At 38.7% G+C, this 19,321-nt stretch overlaps 2 protein-coding genes and 1 non-coding gene across 3 annotated transcripts in view; 1 reads left to right on the plus strand and 2 right to left on the minus strand.

The window, feature by feature from the left end:
• Nucleotides 1-19,321, plus strand: part of LOC101900564 (bone morphogenetic protein receptor type-1B) — a 472,784-nt gene that overhangs the window by 86,680 nt on the left and 366,783 nt on the right. The gene's annotated exons all lie outside the window — the stretch shown is intronic.
• LOC101901643 (probable cytochrome P450 4ac1) overlaps nucleotides 1-19,321 on the minus strand; it is a 181,999-nt gene that overhangs the window by 81,441 nt on the left and 81,237 nt on the right. The gene's annotated exons all lie outside the window — the stretch shown is intronic.
• Nucleotides 4,086-4,156, minus strand: TRNAG-GCC (transfer RNA glycine (anticodon GCC)). The gene has a single exon. It is a non-coding gene; the product is annotated as a tRNA-Gly (tRNA).

The raw sequence follows: 19,321 nt of genomic DNA on the forward strand, positions 1-19,321 counted from the left end.
GTATCCTCCTGACCTAAGCCGATGTCCTTTTAACCTTTTCCGGTATCCTCGCTAGGTCGGTTAAAAGTTAACGTAACGAGTATCTCGATGCCCTCCATCGGTACTTCGTTAGATGGCGCCCAAGATTGAAAACAGTGAAATGTTGTGCCATGGCCTTCCTTGGTCGGCCGGGCGGTGTTGAACCTATGTCTATTCCAATCCGTGGCTAAAAATCTCCTATGAAAGAATAGAAGATCCTCTAGAATAGAAGACCTCTGATATAAGTCTAAGAATGCCAGTGTAGTCTTCGCCATAAAGACGTCTATCCTATCTATTTGCGTCCTATAGTAGACCGACCTACAAGAATGGGTTCTACAGGAGCCATCTGCCCAACGGAAGGCTCGGAGGCCCAGATAAGGGGATAGTATTTTTCTTTCCCACAGCCTTGACCTTTCCATATAGACGCCGTGAAATTCGTCTCTATAGACACCTTGAAGGGGTTCTCTATCTACAGATGCCTTCAAAGACGTCCCTCTATAGACGCCGTAGAAGGCGTCCCCATAGCCGCCCTCAAAGGCGTCTCTCTATATAAACCTTGAAAGGCATCTTGCTATAGACGCCCTGAGAAGCGTCTCAATAAACGGCGCCTTTATAGATGCCTGAAACCTGAAGGATGTCTCCATAGACGCTCTGAAGAAGGTCCCCATAGACAACCTGAATGAGTCTCCATAGACGCCTCTGAAGAGTGTCTCCATAGAAGCCCAGTAGGGGGTTCCATAGACACCGCGGAAGGGGTGTTTATCAAGAGATCAAGAGCCTAATATCGGGGCAAAGACCACCCCTCATCCTCAAGATTCGACTGTATCCGAAATATAGATCCTTAGCCTTAGGGAGGACATATTTTATATGACGAATATGCTCGAACCTCTCCTGAATTACTAACCTAAGTATCTCATCTTATCCGAGAAATGGAACCTGATCCGAGCCTATCCTAAAAACAGGTTGAAATCTCCTAAAATTATGGTATATTATGCCCGGCCAATCAAGGAAGGCCATGGCACAATATTTCCCTACATTCAACTTTAGGCACCATCTATCGAAGTACCGACGACGGTATATGTCAGGAGGAAACCGCCAGAGGTAGGGTTCGGGATGTCGTAGGAAAAAATTTTATATACCATCGGACCAAGGAGGGAACCTATCGGTCGGAGACTTGATAGTCGCTCACCCATTTTAATCCTGAAGAATCAAGAAACAAAGCTACTAAACGCCTTTAAGGCATGGGTCGAGGAAAAACAGACCTAAATCCGAATTGACGATCCCCCTTATCCTTATGAAAGCCTTCTATGAGGTCTTCTATACGTAAAATACCACTTTTAAGGCTATCCCAACAAAGAAGACACTCTTTGGAGCGTTTTCTGTGCAAAAACCCCCTTCAGGAGTCTTCCATGTACAGAGGAGGGTAAAATGGCTTCCGTAACTTATAATTTCCCTTTGGGGTGTAAAATACATAAAGGCCTTCTATTTATACTAAATCCATAGGGTTTTCACCGGGACCCCGAAAATATGGTCCTTACGCCCTACATGCATTGAAAATCCTTTGAGGATCCAAAAAATAATGCCTCTGAGATCCTCGCTGCATTGAAGACCCTTTGAGGACTTTCAGAAAAAAAATCCTCTTAGACATTACTTCACTGCAGGATTTTCTTAGAAGACCTGTTAAAAGATTTCCATAAAATCACTAGGATATCCATCGGGACCCCGAAAATATGGCACTTAAGCCTTAAGTCATGCATTGAAGACCCTTTGAGGATCCATAAAATAATGCCTCTGAGATCCTCCATGGATTGAGCACCTTTTCACCTTTTTTTCCCACTTTAGGTTTCCGCCTAGGATTTTCTATTCTTAGAAGGCCCGTTTAAAGTTTTCCATATTTGAAATACTCATCTTCGATTTCCTAACATCATATTTTTCCGTGATTAATATTTCCCCACCTGATCACACCACCTCCCCTATTACAATTGCAACATTTCCATAATAGTCGCTCGACGATGGTGTTATTAATAGCTCACGCATGAATGTTTCCTCCCCTTGAGATCTTGTTTTAACTCTATTAAATTTTTGATGTCCGTCCAGGAGTCGGGTTTTTTTTTCTCTCTAGCAAACATTGGCATGGCGTAGCCAGTGTTGCTGTTGATGTTGTTGTTGACTTCAAAACAATGATTTATTGACATAATGAAGACTAATTTGTGGCCACATTTCATTTTAAACGTTATCTTTTATTCGGTCGGTCCACGATGTGGCTGTGGTTGTTGGTGATGGTGATGGTGGAGCTGCTGCTGCTGGCTGGTGTCTGGTCTACATATATTAAGAAAAACATATTACATTCGTGCTAAACGTATGAATTACGACAGTTACAGTTGTTGGCGAAATGGTAGCAGAGGTTAGGAAAGGCACTACAAAAAGATCCCCTATAGACGCTATAGAAAGGAGTCTTTATAGACCCCCTGAGAGGGGGGCGTCTATAGAGGCGCCCTGAAAGGCGTCTCTATAGACGCCCTCAAAGGTGTCTCCATAGACGCCCTCAAAGGCGTCTCTCTATAGACGACCTGAAAGGTGTGTCTCTATAGATGCCCTGAAAGGCGTCTTCATAGACGCTGCGTAAAGGGTCTCTATATAGACGCCCTGGAAGGCGTCTCAATATAGACGCCATGAAAGGCGTCTCTAAAGACGACTTGAAGGGTGTCTCTCTATAGACGCCCTGAAGGGTGTCTCTCTATAGACGCCCTGAAGGGTGTCTCTCTATAGACGCCCTGAAGGGTGTCTCTCTATAGACGCCCTGAAGGGTGTCTCTATAGGCGCCCTGAAGGGTGTCTCTCTATAGACGCCCTGAAGGGTGTCTCTATAGGCGCCCTGAAGGGTGTCTCACTATAGACGCCCTGAAGGGTGTCTCTATAGGCGCCCTGAAGGGTGTCTCTCTATAGACGCCCTGAAGGGTGTCTCTATAGACGCCCTGAAGGGTGTCTCTATAGGCGCCCTGAAGAGTGTCTCTATACGCGCTGAAGGGTGTCTCTATAGGCGCCCTGAAGGGTGTCTCTATAGGCGCCCTGAAGGGGGTCTGTATAGACGCCCTGAAGGGGTTCTCTATAGACGCCCTGAAGGGGTTCTCTATAGACGCCCTGAAGGGGGTCTCTATAGACGCCCTGAAGGGGTTCTCTATAGACGCCCTGAAGGGGGTCTTTATAGACGCCCTGAAGGGGGTCTCTATAGACGCCCTGAAGGGGGTCTCTATAGACGCCCTGAAGGGGGTCTCTATAGACGCCCTGAAGGGGGTCTCTATAGACGCCCTGAAGGGTGTCTCTATAGATCCTATAGACGCCCTGAAGGGAGTCTCTATAGACGCCCTGAAGGGGGTCTCTATAGACGCCCTGAAGGGGGTCTCTATAGACGCCCTGAAGGGGGTCTCTATAGACGCCCTGAAGGGGATCTCTATAGACGTCCTGAAAGAGGTCTCTATAAACGCCCTGAAGGGGTTCTCTATAGATCCTATAGACGCCCTGAAGGGAGTCTCTATAGACGCCCTGAAGGGTGTCTCTATAGACGCCCTCAAAGGCGTCTCTATAGAAGCCCTGAAGGAGGTCTCTATATACGCCCTGAAAGGGGTCTCTAGGGACGCCGTGAAAGGCGTCTCTATTAGACGCCCTCAAAGGCGTCTCTATAGACGCCATCTAAGGCGTCTCTATATCAATCGCCCTTTAAAGGGCGATAGACACCCTCTCCTCTCTCCTTTTATAGGAACTGCAAAAACTGTTTTTTAATGCATGTTTATTTAAAACACTCCCCATATTGCCATAATTTTGCCAACAACTGCTCTCTGGCAATTTCGCAATTCGTGCGCCCCTCCCTGAAAAATATGTCCACCCCACATATTCGGTTAGACAACAATTTAAACCAAATCAAATGACTTGTCCATATTTTGATTACAACCGCTAAAATAAATTTATAAAAAAAGAAAAATTATTTATTAAACAATTTTTAATTGAAAAAATATTAAAACAAAAAAAAAGAACAAAATAAAAAAAAAATAAAAAAAATAAAAATTAAATTGCATCGGCCGGGAATCGAACCCGGGCCGCCCGCGTGGCAGGCGAGCATTCTACCACTGAACCACCGATGCTTATGCAAATCTTCACGTCTACAAAGTATACGAACCGGATGGATACAGACGAATATGGCTGTACGACTCGTTGTGTGTTTAGTTGGTTGGTTGGCCACTGCGGTGGGTTGGGGCTGGTGAGTTTTACCTTGAGTGGTGGTGGCCTATGGTGGTGATTTTCAAACCACTCTATCTGTCTGTTGTCGTGACTATGGGGTGTTGTTGGTTGGATGGCTGGCTGGCTGGTTGGTTGTTTGGTCGTGGTGGTGTTGGAGTCGTATGGTCTGTGTAGCTTGATTCTTGTTCTTCAACGTTAGTTCTTCGATGAGGTCCACACGAATGCATGAATGAATTGCGCCATTATCTGCGTTAATAAATTTGTCAATAGTTTGTGGGGCTTTTTCCCTTCGCCCCCCTACCATTCTATGGAGGGTATATTAACTTTGTCATTCCGTTTGTAACTCCTCGAAATACTCATGTCAGACCCAGCTATGTATATTATTGATCAGCGTAAAATTCTAAGTCGATTTAGCGATGTCCGTCTGGCTGTCTGCCGGTCGTAATTACGCTATCTTTCGAACGAATTGAAATAGAAGGCTAAAATGTTGCACACATGTTTATTTTGCCAGTAGGCAGGTCAAGTTCGTACATGGGTCATGTAGGTCCGATATTCGATATTTTGATGATTTTAGCGACATTATTCACCGGAATTGTTTCAAATTTGGTATTTGAAGTTCGAAATGGATACTACAGCCTATGACAGAAAATTTTTTGTGCAGGTCCAGGTCTTCGTATAGACCCCATATATCAGTACCTCCCTATATTCGGTATTTTGACGATTTTAGGTAAAATACTCACCGAAATTGTTTGAGCTGTCGTATTTGAAGTTCGTGATGGATGCTACAGCCTGTGAAAGAAAAGTGTCTATGCAGGTCCAGGTCTTCGTATAGCTCCGATATAAAGGTACATCCCTATATTCGGTATTTTGATGATTTTAGCGACATTATTCACCGGAATTGTTTCCGATTTGGCATTTCAAGTTCGCAATGGCTACTACAGCCTAGGACAGAAAATTGTCTATGCAGGTCCACGTCTTCGTATAGCCCCCATATAACGGTACCTCCCTATATTCGGTATTTTTGGATTTTAGCGTCATTATTCACCGGAGTAGTGTCAAATTACGTAATTAGAGTTCGTAATGGGAACAGGGACATTCTATGACAAAAAATTGTTTATGCAGGTCCAGATCTTCGTGTAGGCCCCATATATCAGCACCTCCCTATATTCGGTATTTTGACGATTTTAGGTACAATACTCACCGAAATTGTTTGAGATGTCGTATTTGAAATTCATAATGGATACTACAGCTTATGACAGGAAATTGTCTATGTAGGTACAGGTCTTCGTATAGGCCCTATATATCAGTACCTCCCAAAATTCTGTATTTTGATGATTGTAGCATCATTAGTCACCCGAGTAGTTTTAAATTAACATTTTTAAGATTTTAACAGAATTTTTAACGGATTTTATTTTTTGAAAATTTCCAAATTCGTTCTAAATGGTGGAGGGTATTTTAAGTTGGGCCCGGACGAACTTATTGCTTTTTAACTTGTTATTATACCCTACACCACAAGGCGGTCAGGGTATTATGTCTTTGTGCATTTGTTTGTAACAGGCAAAAGGAGACGAGATAGACCCATAGATCCTCATGATGATCTGCATAGAATCACATTCTGAGTCGATTCACGCATGTCCGTCCGTCTGTCCATGTATTCTTGTAAACAAAGTACCGGTCGCATTTATTGACCGATTCAGATGAAATTTTCCAAACAACATTTGTTTGGCCCAAGGACGAACCCTATTGAAATTGGAGATAATCGGTCAAAATTGAGATATAGCTCCCATATATATCTTGGTCCGATTTGTCTTTTATTGTGCACCAAACGTGTAATATCAGCCCGAATAGTATGGAATTTCCCACACATGCAACCAAATTAGGCCTGAAAATAAGTATGCCAAATTTGATCGAAATCGGTTCAGATATAGCTATAGCTCCCATATATATATTGTTAATCCGATTTCTTATTTTTGTCCTCCGCAGCTGTAATATGCACTCTGTAAAAACAATATTTGGGAAAATATATCAAATACAGCTCAGAAATATCTTTGCCAAATTTCATCGAGATCGGTTCCGATTTGGATATAGCTCCCACATATATCTTTATCCGATTTCAAATTAATTGTGCACCAAAGTCCGAATTTAAAAGATACAAATGTTTCGGCATATTTAGACCTTTGAACTTTAAATTATAATTATAATCATGGCGTGTATGATTGAATTCTCCCATAAAAAAATTTTATTGTTATGCGGAGCTCTACTAAATTAGCAAAGTGGTGTAGGGTATCATAAAGTCGGCCCGCCCGAATTTAAGACTTTCTTCACTGGTTTTTTGCTGCTGTTTTTCTTTCAAAGTCTCCCTCCCTTTAAACTTGCAATGAATAGAAATGACTGTCCGCTGCCAGCAGCTGCAGCTGCTGCTTCAGCTGTGATAAGAACACAAACACACGAGCCAAACGACTCTTGAGATTAGAAAAATTGATTAATTTTTCCCAGACTTAAATATGGGTGTAGACCGACTATTTTGTTGAGAAATTATTATTGGAAGTTGGTTGGTAGCTAAACGTTTTAATTAATTCGAATTTTTTTATATTTTATTAATAGAAAAAAAAAATATACATATGTGTGAGTGTAGACAACAATCTATGAGGAGTCCTGGATAGATACCTTAATGCTGTTTTACAGATATATTTAAAATTTTCAAAAAAAAAAAAAAAAAAATTGTTAGTCCGCATGTTGGGAGTAGAGAAATTATGCCTACTTTCATTTGCACACACATTCAGGACTCATTTGTAAGAGTCCAAGCGAACACATTTCCAAAGAGCCCTCCCTTCATAGGGAATGATTCACCTCATTTAGAGGACATCGTTTACTGAATTCTGCCATAAAAAAAATCTCTTAATCCTCATATAAAGCTTTTAAAATCGTTAATTTTTTATAATTTCGAGATGACTACAAATTGTTATGGTAATAACAATAAAGAAGGATTTCTTCTACCATATCACAATAAAACGATGAACTTTATGTGGTTAAGCGGATTAAGGAATGAATAATTTCGAAGAGCTCTGGTAATGGTCGGTAATCTTTTAATAAATTTTATCGGTACAGTGGTTAAAAAAATGGTAAATTAAACAAGTAAAAAAACATTAAGTTCAGCCGGGCTAAACTTTTAACACCCTCCACCTATACATGCAAAGGAGCTAGAACCCATTATGACCTACAAATACCAATTTTCAGACAAATTCGTGAAAAAATGTGGCAAAAATAATCAAAATACCGAATATCTGGAGGTACCTTTATATGGGGGCAATACCAAAGCCTGGACCTATAGATGCAATGTCTCGCCATACGAACTGGGACCCCTTATGACCTACAAATATCAATTTTCAGACAAATCCGTGAAAAAAATGTGGCAAAAATAATAAAAATACCGGATATCGGCAGGTACCTTTATATGAGGGCTATACCTAATCGTGGACCCATACATGCAATGTTTCGCCAAAGGAGCTAGAACCCATTATGACCTACAAATACAAATTTTCAGACAAATCCGTGAAAAAATGTGGAAAAAATAATAAAAATACCGGATATCGGCAGGTACCTTTATATGGGGGCTATACCAAAGCCTGGACCTATACATGCAATGTTTCGCCACACGAACTGGGACCCGTTATGACCTACAAATAACAATTTTCAGACAAATCCGTGGAAAAATGTGGCAAAAATCATGAAAATACCGAATATCGGGAGGTACCTTTATGTGGGGACTATACCAAATCGTGGACCCATACATGCAATGTTTCGCCAAAGGAGCTACAACCCATTATGACCTACAAATACCAATTTTCAGACAAATCCGTGAAAAAATGTGGCGTAAATCTTCAAAATACCAAATATCGGGAGGTACCGTTGTATGGGGACTATACCAAAACGTGAACCTATAATTACAATGATTCGCCACACGAACTGGGACCCATTATGACCTGCAAATACCAATTTTCAGACAAATCCGTGAAAAAATGTGGCAAAAATAATCCAAATACCGAATATCGGGAGGTACCTTTATATGGGGACTATACCAAAGCCTGGACCTATACATGCAATGTCTCGCCACACGAACTGGGACCCGTTATGACCTACAAATACCAATTTTCAGACAAATCCATAAAAAAATGTGGCAAAAATAATCAAAATACCAAATATCGGGAGGTACCGTTGTATGGGGACTATACCAGAACGTGGACCGATATATCTCATTTTCAATTTTCATCCTAGACACAATACAAATTACTCTGCTAAATTTTGACGCTCCACGCCTTAAAAACTTTTCTATAACCAGGATATCTTTAATGGGTCTTCAATGGCCTTTATAGTTCTTCTTTAACCACAAGAAGAAGTTTTCTAATTTTTTTTTAAACCTCAAAGGCCCTATATTATTGTCAGAAGACCTTTTACATGTCTTTTATGTCTAGAAAACCTTATGCAGGTCTTACATGGCTAGAAAACGTTTTACATGTCTTCTATATCTGCAAGACCTTTTCCAGGTCTTCCATGGCCGTAAGACCTTTTACTGTGGCCAGAAGTTTTTTTACAGAACTTCTATGGATCTTTTGCAGTTTTTCCATAGCCTGACGACCTCTTACAACTTTTCAACTATCAGAAGACTTTTTAATGGTCTTTAGAAGGCTTTTTACAAGTCCTTCACGGCCAGAAGACCTTCTACAGGTCATTCAAATTCACATGACTTTCCTTAAGACTTACATGGATAGAAAACATTTAACATGTCTTCTATATCTGGAAAACCTTTTCCAGGTTTTCCATGGCCATAAGACCTCCTACTGTGGCCCGAAGTCCTTTGACAGGACGTCTATGGATCTTTTGCAGTTATTTCATAGCCTGAGGACCTCTTACAACTTTTCAACTATCAGAAGACTTTTTAATGGTCTTTAATGGCCAGGAAGCTTTTTACATGTTCTCCACGGCCAGAAGACCTTCTACAGGTCATTCAAATTAAGATGACTTTCCTTAGGTCTTCAATGGCTAGAAAACCTTTTCCAGGTCTTCCATGGCCATAAGACCTTTTACTGTGGCCAGAAGTCCTTTTACAGGACGTCTAGAGGTCAGGAGACCTTCTAAAGGTCATTCAAATTCAGATGACTTTCCTAAGGTCTTCCATGGCTAGAAGACCTTTAAAAGGTCTTCTACCTATAGAAAACTTGTAAAAGGTCTTGTGTTCTAAGTCTTCAATAATCCAGAACAACTTTTACAGACCTTCCATGACCAGAAGACCTTTTCAAGGTCTTCCACAATAATAAGTTCTTCGTACAGGTCTTCTATGTCTAGAAAACTTTTCACAATTCTTCTATGGTCAGAAGACCACTTGCTGATCTTCTATGGCCTTCCCTGTGTAAAAGGCCTATTCGACGTCTTTTATGTCCAGAAGATTCTTACCCAGAAGACCTTTTCCTTTGTCAGTGAAAGACTCTTAATCTGTTTCTATGTCCCGAAGGCCTTCCACGGGTCTTTTATGGCCAGAAGACCCTTCCATGGAAAAAAGCCTTTCACAGCACTTCGATTGGTAAAAAGCCTATATGTGGTCCGAAGGCCTTCCACAGGTTGGCCAACTTTTTCGTATAGACCCCATAATTTTTTTTCAACGGAATTGTCAGGATTTAAAGGTTGTCACATGTTCTTAATCCTCATGCACATTGTGACATAACTTTCGGTTCGGCCGTTTTAAGCCTTTCCCATTTTTTTCAACAAAATTTTAAGAAATTTTATATTTGAAGTTTCGTAAGGGTGTCTAACGGCCTTACAAAAAAGTGTTGAAATAGGTCTTCATTGATATTATGTATATAACATGACGGAGGATATTTATTTTTTGACTAGTGCATGAATGATAAAAGCCAACTGAAATGCGTACTCCCAATAAAATCGCAGATTTTATACATTGAACATATTGGAGACATCATTGAGCCGAATTTCACCCTCATTTTGATGATTTTTATACCCTCAGCCAAAAATTTAGAAAAATTATAACTTTTATAATATGCGATTTAAGAGTTCGATTGTCTTTAAATTACACAGATAACAATATTTTTATTAATCCAAGGTCTTGTTTGAAGATGGAATATATAGGTACACTCATTCTGGTACATCCCTTACAAAGGGTCAAAATTTTGAATATTCATGAAGCACATAAAACACGAAATTAACATCCGATTCCACAAGATTTGTTGTAGAGGTGGTACAGATCGCACCATTTCTTCTGGTACCTCCCCCACATGGGGTTCAGGATTTTGAATAACCAAAACGATCATACAATCTGATATAAGCATTCCGGTCCTCTTTAAATTACACACATCACAATATTTGTATTAGCCCAAGGTCTGGTGTGAATATGGGATATATCGGTTCACTCCTTCTGGTACCTCCCCTACAAAGGGTCAACATTTTGTGATTCCCTGGCTGAAGAACCAAAACCGAACTTCCAATCACACCATCTTACCATTTTGAAAAGTTTACACCTAAGTTTCGAAAATGTCAAAATATATAAATGATTAACATGGAAAATAAATTAAATTCTCTCATTCGAATGACCGATCATGTGTAAATCACGAATAATTACAAACACACTCACCTTCGATGTACACGCATGCCAACATTAATCGTTATAACCCAGCAAACAAAATGCACAAAGTTCCATGCAACTTTATCTAAAAAACACTGTTGTAACTTCTCTACTGTTCGTACCCTTAATGTAAGAAGTTCCGAAAATGCTACCTTTTTTTATTCCTCTAATCATTAAATGATTGCCGTGCATAATTTAAAATGTTAAGCCTTATCGATGGATAACAAGTAAAATAGCTGTAAGTTCGTTCGGGCCGAACTTTGTATACCCTCCAGCATTTGGTACAAATCCGTTAAGAAATCCTATTAAAATCTTAAAAATACCGAATGTAGGCGTATATTAGGGTCTATACGACGACGTGAACCTGCATAGGTAACTTTTGTCATAAGCGATTGCAATATTCAAATGCGAAACTTGAAAAAAAGACCTGTTTATAATGCAGCTAAAATCATCAAAATATCGAATATAGGGAGGTATCATGGGGGTTATAAAACGTGAACCTGCACAGACAATTTTGTGGCATAGGCTGTAGTATCCATTACGAACTTCAAATACAAAATTTGAAACAATTCCTGTAAATAATGTCGCTAAAATTATCAAAATACCGAATATCGGGGGCTTCCGTTATATGGGGGCTATAGGAAGACGTGGACCTGTAGAGACAATTTTCTGTCACAGGCTGTAGTACCCATTACGAACTTCAAATACCAAATTTAAAACAATTCCGGTAAATAATGTCGCTAAAATCATCAAAATACCGAATATCAGGGGGGTACCGTTATATGGGGGCTTTACGAAGACATGGACCTACATGGCTCATTTTTGTCTTAGGCTGTAGTATCCATTACGAACTTCAAATATCAATTTTGAAACAATTCCGGTGAATAATGTCGGTAAAATCATCATAATACCGAATATCGGGAGGTACCGTTATATGGCGGCTATACCAAAACGTGGCCCCATGTGCCCCATTTTCAATACCAAAAGTCCTGCAGACATAATACACATTTGAGTAAATTTTTATCAACTTACTTAATTTCGTTCGAAAGCTAGAGTGAGTTCCACAGACGGACAGACGGACGGACACGGCTAAATCGACATTGTGGGGCCTAAAATGTATATTTCGAGGTGTTACAAACGGAATGACAAACTTAATATACCCTCCAAACTATGGTGGAGGGTATATAAATCGCTGACCATTTCGTTCTACAACTCTCTTGCTATATTTTACGATTGCAGATATTTTGTCCTAACTCTCAGCTGGTTCTGTAATGCCTATTATTTTTTGGTTTCAAAAGTGAGATACATATTCGAGAGAAAGAGAGAGAGAGAGAGAGCTACAAGGGCTATATCAAGATTATATAGATATTTCTGATACTACTTCAAATTCGACCAGAGGAAACGGAAATAATCCTCCCCTATCAAATTGATTGTTAGAAACAAGTTCGCCTGAATTAATCTTCCTTAAGATTTCACACATTTTTCACAACTTTCTAATTTGCCTCACTTGGTTTGCTGGGTGCTCCATTTCATATTAACCTCCTTTCTTTTCTTTGATGTATGTAAATGTTCTTTTGGTTCTCTTTCTTCTATAATTCAGTCCATACATCCGTCTGTCTGTCTGTCTGTCAGTCCGTCCATCCATCTATCCATCCATCCGCACATCTGTCCGCAACATAAATAAGCCAAACTATAGCAGCGGGCCAACATCAAACGATTTCGCCGTTGTTTGTTTGTTTTTGATGTGGCTTCGTGCGTATATTTTGCCACAACACACAACCACCGCAATGTGTCTTGTCTGTCACACAAAGATGTTGGACGTAACTAAATGGTCGGTCGGTCGGTCAACAAACACTTATTTGCAAAGAAAACTGAATCATTGCAGAAATGTATTTATAAGAGAACGACGCACGACAATTTACCTTTTGATCAATAAATTGTGTTTGACCTAGAGTGGGTGGGGCAGAGAATTAAAGGTGTATTTTTTCTATGGGAGGTTGTTAGATCCAAAGTAACTGCCATGAATTTTGTTTATAGAGTTAGACCCTTAAAAAGGTTAGAGGCGACTTTTGGCACTGAAAAAAAGTTAAAAGATCTTCAAGAGGCCTGAACCTTTTATGTTATATATAGTGCAGTGCATATTAAGAATGTGAGAGACTTTAACACCAAATCGGATAAAATATACATACGAGAGCTATAGCTATATTTGAACCGATTTTCTCCAAATTTGATGTGTTTGCTTCTAGACTGAATTCGGTTGGATGTGCCAAAATTCAGGTCACTTGGGTTGATATTAATCATTTGGTGCACAAAAAACCTAAAATCGGATAAAGGTACATATAGGAGCTAAACTGTATCTGATATCTGGTACCAAAGATCGGACCCCCCTCCCCCCAATAGTATCCCCCGAGGGTATCTTAGCAATTTTTTCTATAAAAAATAATTTCTGAAGAGGTCTAAGATAATTTTTTCTGCAAAAACAAAATCTTCAATAGGTTTGACCATTTTTTGTACAAGCAAGTCATCGGACCGTTTTTAAGGAAAATTGTTCTCAGTCCCTGAAAAGGCCTGAGCGATAAAAAGTAGACAAGTGATATGGGTGCTTCTTTATTTAAAAACAAAATATTATTCAATCATCGAGCTATTTCAGAGATGTTTTTTCTTAGGAAAACGTTGTCAGAATATTAAGTGCACGAGCGATTTTTCTACAGAAACAGGTCATCGGACCTTCAAGTTGCTGAGAGGCCTTTCTGCATAGAATTTATATATATTTTTTTTGTTATGGAGAAAAATGTAATCAGTTCCCCAAGGAGGGTACTGAGAGGTCTGGTAGAGTTTTCCTAAAAAACATTCGGGGACTCATTTCTATTGAAATTGTGGGATCTGCAAAATTTAAAGGAAATCGAACTTTTAATTCCGATTTTATGCGAATTTAAAATTTTTAAAATTTTAACCATTTGTGGGGAGGTGGGCCGATATCTGCCATCTTCATAAGAAAGCGTGTGACAGTAGGAATATTAAAAAAATGTGAAATTTAGAAGGAATCGGATGTATATTTCGAAAGAGCTACTTGATGGAGTGATTCGATATTGCCCATTTTCGCACCTAACTGATGCGATCTAGGTTTGATAATAATATTACGATGTAGCAAGTTTGGGCCAAATCGGATACTCCCTTCGAAAGTTATCAAGCACATAATCCAGCTGGAAAAATAGATTGACTGACGGACACATCTAGATCGACTCCAAATATTCTGAAACGGATTTGGTCCAAAGAGACCTAAGACCTTAAACCGTTATTTCGATGAGGCATCAAATGGTCGTATCAAATGATATATATCCTGTGTAGCCATATGGCTGAGGGTATAGAAAATCATTCGACCATCGAAAATTTTTTCTACAGAAAGAAGACGTCAGGTCCTAAAGTGACCTGAGCGATTTTTCTATAGAAACAGGTTATGAGACCTTAAAGAGTCAAAGCGTCCTTTTTGCCATAGAATTTATAGTTTTTGTATGAGGGTCATTTTTATTATACCCTACGGACAACTCGTGTCTCATAGAAATAACGGTTTTAGACCCTAGGTCTCTTTGAACCAAATTCATTTCAGGATATTTGGAGTCGATCTTTCGATGTCCATCTGGATGTCTGGTGTCCACGAAAATTCTCGAAGGGAGTATCCGATTTGATCCAAAATTGAAATATTTAATATTATTATCTAACTTAGACCGAGTTCGGAGATGGCCAATATCGGTCTACTCCTTCTGGTACATCCCAACAAAAGATAAAAATTTTCAAAAAAAAAAAAATATATATATATATATTTTACTGTACAGAAAGAGAAAGGGTAATCCAATTTTGCTCCAACTTTGCAAATCCTAATATTTGCATCAGTTCTAGGCCAGGTGCGAAAATAGATAATATCGGTCCACTCCATCAAGTACCTCCCCCATAAAGGGTAAACATTTTTAATAATTGTAAATCTTATAAAATGTGATGTCTGATTGTCTTTAAATTTCACACATCCCAATAATTGTATTAACCCGAAGTCGGCTGTTAATATGGAATATATCGGCCCACTCCTTCTGGTACCTCCCCCACAAAGGTCGCAATTCTGAATATTTATTAAGCTCATAAAATGCGAAAAAATATGATTCCATTTAGAAATGGCACATCTGAATATTTCTATCCACACATTATCTGTTTTAAAACCGGTGAAGATCGGAGCATTCCTTCTGGTACCTCCCCCACAAAGGGTCAAAGTTTTGAATATCCAAAACGTTTATAAAATCCGAAATAAGCATCAGATTCTCTTTATGTTTCACACATTCCATTATTTCTACTAACACAAGATCTGTTGTGAAGATCGAAAGTATCGGTCCTCTCCTTCTGGTACCTCTCCCACCAAGGGTCAAAATTTTAAATACCCATGGAGCTCATAAAACGCGAAATTATCACACGATTTCATTCAGACTTGGCAGATCTCAATATGTCCATCAAGACAAGATCTGTTATAAAGATGGTCAGGATCGGACCAATTCTTATGGTACCTCCCCACAAAATTTTGGAAAACTAAAACGATCATAAAATCCGAAAAAAGCATCCGGTTCTTTTCAAGTTTCACACATGCCATTATTTTCATTAACACAAGACCTATTGTGAAATGGGATATATCGGTGCACTCCGTTTGGTACTTCTTCCACAAAGGGCTCAAAATTTTGAATATCTATAAAGCTCATAAAAAGCGAAATCAACATCCGATTCCATTCCAGATTTGATATATCAAAATATTTCCATCAACACAATATCTTTTATAAAAATGGTAAAGATTCGTTTCGCTACTTGCCCCACATAGGGTTCAAGATTTTGAAAAACAAATCTTTTAAAGAAAGCGAAATAAGCATCCACCTCTTCTCAAATTTCACACATACAAACATTTTTGCTAATACAAGATCTGTTGTGAAGATGATATATATCAGCGAACCCCTTTTGGTACCTCAACTACAAAGGGTCACAACTTCCAATACTCATATCTGCATTAATTGCGAAAAGGGTCTTCGACTCTTTACAACTTGCTATATTTAAATATATATCTCTTTGCCAGACTACTGAGATGAATATGAAATTTATGGTTTCGCATAAAATTGTATAGAAATGTTCGATTTTCTTGTAATTTTGCCCATACTTATATTTGTATCAGTATTAGATGAAGTTTGAAAATGGAATGCTTCGGCCGACTATATCTGGTATCTCACGTAAATTTTAACATTTTCTAAAAATATTCACATATCTCATATAAAGTGAAGTAAGTAGTCGATATAGTCCAATTCTGGCACGTTCCAATATTTATATTATATTTATTTAGCTCCGATACGTAATGAATAATATTTGTCCATTCCTTCGGAACCTACTTCACACAGGTCAGAGAATATTTAAATAAATGAACATCTGTCGCAAAACCGACTGATACTTTTTAACTTGTTTTTAAATATTTTTCAATGACCATAATAAACCTGTATGTTTTTAAAAAAAATTTTTGAAGGGTCACAATAAACGTCGAATTGGTTTAAAATATTTTTCAGGACCATGAGAATCTCGCTTTTTTAATATTTTATCAATGCATATAACTTCTTTGGGCTAATTACCTTTTAGGCTATTCAATACTGGCTATTCAGAACTGATCTTCTGCAAATGGATGGAATGAGCTTCAACGCAGAAAAAAAAACAAGTAAAAAAGCTGTAAGTTCGGCCGGGCCCTCCACCATTTGGAACATATTTGGCAATTCTCAGAAACAATTAAATCCATTAAAAAATCTGTTAAAATCTTTATGATACCGCAAGTAGCTGTCATATTAGGGTCTATACGACGACATGGACCTGCATAGGTAACTTTTGTCATAAGCCATTACAATATTCAAATGCGAAGCTTAACAAAAAATCGGTGAACAATGTAGCTAAAATCATCAAAATACCGAATATCGGGAGGCACCGTTATATGGGGGCTCTACGAAGAGGTGGATCTGCACAGACAATTTTCTGTCTTAGGCTGTTTTATCCATTACGAACTTCACATTCCAAATTTGAAACAATTCCGGTGAATAACGTAGCTAAAATCATCAAAATACCGAATATCGGGAGGCACCGTTATATGGGGGCTATACGAAGACGTGGGCCTGTATAGACAATTTTCTGCTTAAGGCTGCAGTACACATTACGAACTTACAATACCAAATTTGAAACAATTCCGGTGAATAATGTAGCTAAAATCATCAAAATACCGAATATCGGGAGGCACCGTTATATGGGGGCTATACGAAGACGTGGACCTGCACAGACAATTTTCTGTCTTAGGCTGCAGTATCCATTGCGATCTTCAAATACCAAATTTGAAACAATTTCGGTGAAAAACTTCATTAAAGTTATTAACATGCCGAATATTGGGAGGTACCTTTATATGGGGGCTATACGAAGACGTGGGCCTGAATAGACAATTTTCAGTCTTAGGCTGTAGTACACATTACGAACTTCAAATACCAAATTTTAACCAATTCCGATGAATAATGTATCTAAAATCATCAAAATACAGAATATCGGGAGGTACCTTTATATGGGGGCTATACGAAGACGTGGGCCTGTATAGACAATTTTCTGCTTAAGGCTGCAGTACACATTACGAACTTAAAATACCAAATTTGAAACAATTCCGGTGAAAAATGTCGCTAAAATGATTAAAATACCGAATATTGGGAGGTACCGTTATATGGGGGCTATACGAAGACGTGGACCTGCACAGACAATTTTCTGTCTTAGGCTGCAGTATCCATTGCGATCTTCAAATACCAAATTTGAAACAATTTCGGTGAAAAACTTCATTAAAGTTATTAACATGCCGAATATTGGGAGGTACCTTTATATGGGGGCTATACGAAGACGTGGGCCTGAATAGACAATTTTCAGTCTTAGGCTGTAGTACACATTACGAACTTCAAATACCAAATTTTAACCAATTCCGATGAATAATGTATCTAAAATCATCAAAATACAGAATATCGGGAGGTACCTTTATATGGGGGCTATACGAAGACGTGGGCCTGTATAGACAATTTTCTGCTTAAGGCTGCAGTACACATTACGAACTTAAAATACCAAATTTGAAACAAATCCGGTGAATAATGTAGCTAAAATCATCAAAATATCGAATATCGGGAGGCACCGTTATATGGGGGCTATACGAAGACGTGGACCTGCACAGACAATTTTCTGTCTTAGGCTGCAGTATCCATTGCGATCTTCAAATACCAAATTTGAAACAATTTCGGTGAAAAACTTCATTAAAGTTATTAACATGCCGAATATCGGGAGGTACCGTTATATGGGGACTATACCAAAACGTGCACCTACATAGTCCATTTTCAATACCAAAAGTCCTGCAGACATAACATACATTTGAGTAAAATTTTATCAATCTACTTCAATTCGTTCGGAAGAGCGATATCCACAAACGGACGGACATTGCTAAATCGACATAGAATTTTATGCTATTCACGAATATATCTACTTTTTGGGGTCTAAAATATGTATTTCGAGGTGTTACAAACGGAATGACAAATTTAATATACCCTCCATACTATGGTGGAGGGTATAAAAACAAATAATAGTAATCTGCTAATGGAAGACATTTTTCCTCTTTTTCTGTAGATATCAGATCTTTCAGGGCCTATTATCCCATACAGGTCGAATATGTTAAAAAAATAATTTTTCAAATCTGTTGCAGGTCTTCGGTTTCCTATAAACTATTCACTTTTTTTTGTTTGGTTTTTTTTATTTGAGTAAAATCCTTTTATAGGGCTTCTTTACTTCTACTACGGATGCCAGACCTTCAGTGCGTCTTTTTTCAAAATATGACCTCTTAAGGTATTAATCTAATAAATTTAATTTTTTATAGGGTAGGAGGGTATATTAACTTTGTCATTCCGTTTGTAACACCTCTAAATATTCGTCGTAGACCCCATAAAGTATATATATTCATAATCAGCATAAAATTCTAAGACGATTTAGCGATGTCCGTCTGTCTGTCTGTCTGTCTGTCCGTCTGTCCGTCTGTCTGTCTGTCTGTCCGTCTGTCTGTCTGTTGAAATCACGATAGAGCCCACATTATTTGACGTAGACCTTTGAAATTTGGCACAAGTGTGTGTATTGTCCCTAGGATGGTTGGTATTGAAAATGAGATATATCGGTCCACGTTCTGGTATTGTCGCCATATAACGGTACCTCCCGATATTCGGTATTTTGATGATTTATGCCACATTTTTTCACGGATTTATCTGAAAATTGGTATTTGTAGGTCACGACGGGTCCCTGAGCGTGTGGCAAAACATTGCATGTATAGGTCCACGTTTTGGTATAGCCCCCATATAACGGTACCTACCGATATTCAGTA

This window comes from Musca domestica, unplaced genomic scaffold (assembly GCF_030504385.1).
Source record: "Musca domestica strain aabys unplaced genomic scaffold, Musca_domestica.polishedcontigs.V.1.1 34, whole genome shotgun sequence".
Taxonomy (NCBI): domain Eukaryota; kingdom Metazoa; phylum Arthropoda; class Insecta; order Diptera; family Muscidae; genus Musca; species Musca domestica.